Source organism: Chrysochloris asiatica, unplaced genomic scaffold, assembly GCF_000296735.1.
Source record: "Chrysochloris asiatica unplaced genomic scaffold, ChrAsi1.0 scaffold00400, whole genome shotgun sequence".
Classification (NCBI taxonomy): Eukaryota; Metazoa; Chordata; class Mammalia; order Afrosoricida; family Chrysochloridae; genus Chrysochloris; species Chrysochloris asiatica.
Genome location: NW_006408918.1, coordinates 1,491,404 through 1,495,480, shown reverse-complemented (window position 1 = coordinate 1,495,480; position 4,077 = coordinate 1,491,404). Strand labels below are relative to the sequence as shown.

At 41.9% G+C, this 4,077-nt stretch overlaps 1 pseudogene; it reads left to right on the top strand.

The window, feature by feature from the left end:
- Positions 1-808: 808 nt before the first annotated feature.
- LOC102832995 lies at positions 809-1,273 on the top strand (annotated as a pseudogene).
- Positions 1,274-4,077: the final 2,804 nt, after the last annotated feature.

Genomic DNA, 4,077 nt, shown 5'->3' with positions numbered 1-4,077 from the left:
AGCTAGCTACTTTGCAGATCAGACCAACATACCCATGCACGGAGAGCTATCTACATGGCAGAGTAGTGTGTCATTTCCATATACAGAGTTCAAGCTACATGGTAGATGAGTCCAAAGTGTCCATATACAGAGAGCTAGCTACATGGCAGGGAAGTGCAACATTTCCATACATAGATTTCTAGTTACATGGCAGATGTGTCCAACATGTCCATATACTGAGAACTTGGTACATGGCAGAGTAGTCCAAAATATTCATGCAGAGAGCAAGGTACATGTCAGACGAGTCCAACATGTCCATATACAGAGAGCTATCTACAAGTCAGAGTAGTACATCATTTCCATATGCAGAGTTAAATCCACATAGCAGATGAGTCCAAAGTGCTAGTATACTAAGAGATGGCTACACGGCAGAGTAGTCCAACATGTCCATATGAAGAGTACTAGCTATATGGTTAATGAGTCCAAAATTTCCATATACTGAGAGCTAGCTACATGGCAGACAAGTTCAATATGTTCATATACAGAGAGCTATCTTCTTGGCAGATCAGTCCAACATATCCATGTACAGAGAACTAGCTACAATTCAGACGAGTCCAAAATGTCCATATACAGAAAGCTAGCTACATGTCAGAGTAGTGCAACATTTTCATATACAGATTTTAACTGCATGGCAGATGTGTCCAACCTGTCTATATACTGAGAGCTACCTAACTGGCAGATTAGTTCAAAATATCCATGCAAAGAGATCTAGCTACATGTCAGAAGAGTTCAAAATGTCCATATAAAGAGCAGCAGCACCCAATCCAAGATGGCGGCCAGCAGGAGGCTGATGAAGGACCTTGAAGAACTCTGCAAATGTGGGATGAAAAACTTCCATAACATCCAGGTTGATGAAGCTAATTTATTGACTTGGCAAGGGTTAGTTGTTCCTGACAACCCTCCATATGATAAGGGGGCCTTCAGAATCGAAATCAACTTTCCAGCAGATTACCCGTTCAAACCACCGAAGATCACATTTAAGACAAAGATCTATCACCCAAACATCGATGAAAAGAGTCAGGTTTGTGTGCCGGTAATTAGTGATGAAAACAGGAAGCCAGCAACCAAAACTGACCAAGTAATCCAGGCTTTCATAGCACTGGTCAACGACCCCCAGCCTGGACACCCACTCCGAGCTGACCTAGCTGAAGAATACTCTAAGGACTGTAAAAAATTCTGTAAGAACGCTTAAGAGTTTACAAAGAAATATGAGGAAAAGCGATCTGTGGATTGAAAATCTGCCGCGAATGATTCCAGCAAGTGTGAGCAGAGAACCCAGCAGTGCATTCAGAACCTCCCCCACACACACAAAACAGGACTCTGTGGAGAATTCATGCGTGCCACCGCCTGTCGTCCTTATTAACTTTCTACAGTTTTCTTAATCAAAAGTGGTCTAGGCAATCTGTAAATAAAGGATTAAAAATTTACGATGTTCTAAAAAAAATAATAAATAAATAAAAATAAAATGTCCATATACAGAGAGCTAGTTACATGGCAGGGTAGTGCAACATTTCCATATGCAGGGTACTAGCCACAAGACAGATAAGTACTACTTGTCAACATATGGAGAGCTACCTACACGGCAGATCAGTCCAAAATATCCATGCACAGAGAGCAAGCTACATGTCAGACGAGTCCAAAGTGTCCATTTACAGAGAGATAGCTACATGGCAGGGTAGTACAACATTTCCATATACAGAGTTCAAGCGACATGGGAGATGTGTGCAACATGTCCATATAATGAGAGCTACCTACATGGCACATGAGTCCTAAATATCCATGCACAGAGAGCAGGCTACTTGTCAGACGGGTCCAAAAAATCCATATACAGAGAGGTAGCTACATGGCAGAGTAGTGCATCATTTTCATGTACTGAGTTGAAGCTACATGGCAGATAGGCCCAAGTGTTCATATACTGAGAGCAACGTGGCAGATGTGTCCAACGAGTCCATATACTGAGAGTTAGTACATGGCAAACAAGTCCAATGTGTTCATATATAGAGAGCTATCTGTTTTGCAGATCAGTCCAACATATCCATGAACAGAAAGCTAGCTACATGACAGACGAGTAAAAATATTCATATACAGAGAGCGAGCTGCATGGCAGAGTAGTGCAACATTTCCAAATACAGAGTTGTAGATACAAGGCAGTTGAGTCCAACTTGTCTATATTCAGAGAGGTAGCTACAAGGCAGAGTACTTCAGCATTTCCAGATACAGTGTTCTAGCTGCATGGTAAGTGTGTCCAACTCGTTCATATACTGAGAGCAAGCTACATGGCAGAGTAGTCCAACACGTCCATATGAAGAGTACTAGATACCTGGCTAATGAGTACAACGTGTCCACATACCAAGAGCCTGCTATAATGCAGAGTAGTACAACATGTCCATATAAAGAGTACTAGTTACATGCAGACGTTTCCAACGTGTACATATACTGAGAGCTAGCTACATGGTTATTGTTGTTGTTAAGTGCCATCGAGTCGGGTCCGACCCATAGCAACCCTGTACAGTGTTTCTGAGGGTGTAAACCTTTACGGGAGTAGAAAGCCTCATCTTTCTCCCGCGGAGCGGCTGGTAGTTTCGAACCGCTGACCCTAAGGTTCGCAGCCCAATTCGTAACCACTACGCTACCAGAGCTCCTTGTAGACAAGTCCAATATGTTCATATACAGAGAGTTAGCTACATGGCAGGTTAGTGCAACATTTCCGTGTACAGAGCTCTGGCTACATAGAAGATGTGTCCAACGTGTCCATATACTGAGAGCTATCTACATGGCAGAGTAGTCCAACATGTCTATATACAGTGTATTAGCTACTTGGTTAATGAGTTCAACATGTCCATATAATGAGAGCTAGCTACATGGCAGACAAGTCCAACATGTTCATATAGAGAGAGCTACCAAATTGGCAGATCAGTCCAACATATCCATGTACAGAAAGCCAGCTACATGGCAGACGAGTCCAAAATGTCCATATAGAGAGGTATCTACATGGCAGGGCAGTGTAACATTTCCATATACAGAGTTTTCGCTACATGGCCGATGTGTTCAAGGTGTCCATATAGTGAGAGTTACCTACATGGCAGATCAGTCCAACATGTCCATATAAAGTGTGCTAGGTACATTGCAGATGACTCCAAAATTCCCATATACTGAAAGCTAGCTACATGGCAGACAAGTCCAAAATGTTCATATACAGAGAACTAGCTACATGGCAGGATAGTGCAACATATCCATATACAGAGTTCTGGCTACAAGGCAGATGAGTCCAACTTGTTTTTATACAGAGAGCTAGTTAAATGACAGCGGAAAGCAACATTTCGATATATAGAGTTGTAGCTACAAGGCAGATGAGTCCAACGTGTCCATATACAAAGAGCTAGCTACATGGCAGGGTAGTGTAACATTTCCATATACAAAGTTTGAGCTACAAGGCAGATGAATCCAACTTGTCTATATGTAGAGAGCTAGCTAAATGGCAGAGTAGTGCATCATTTCGATATACAGAGTTCAAACTACATGGCAGATGAGTCCAAAGTGTTCATATACTGAGAGCTAGCTATATGGCAGAGTAGTCCAACATGTCCATGTAAAGAGTTATAGCTACCTGGCTGATGAGTCCAACATATCCACATACAGAGAACTAGCTACATGACAGAGTATTCCAGCATGTCTATATAAAGAGTACTAGCTACATGGCAGATGTTTATAACGTGTACATATACTGTGAGCCAGCTACATGGTAGACAAGTCCAATATATTCATGTACATAGAGCTACCTACATGGCAGATGAGTCCAAAATGTCCATATATAGAGAGCTAGCTACATGGAAGGGTAGTGCAATATTTCCATATACAGAGTTATAGCTACAAAGCAGATGAGTAAAACCTGTCTATCTTTAGAGAGCTAGCTAAATGACCGAGTATACAAGATGTCCATATTCAGGGTACTAGCTACATGGCAGATGAGTCCAACATGTCCATATACTGAGAGCTAGCTACATGGCAGACAAGTCCAATATGTTCATATACAGAGAG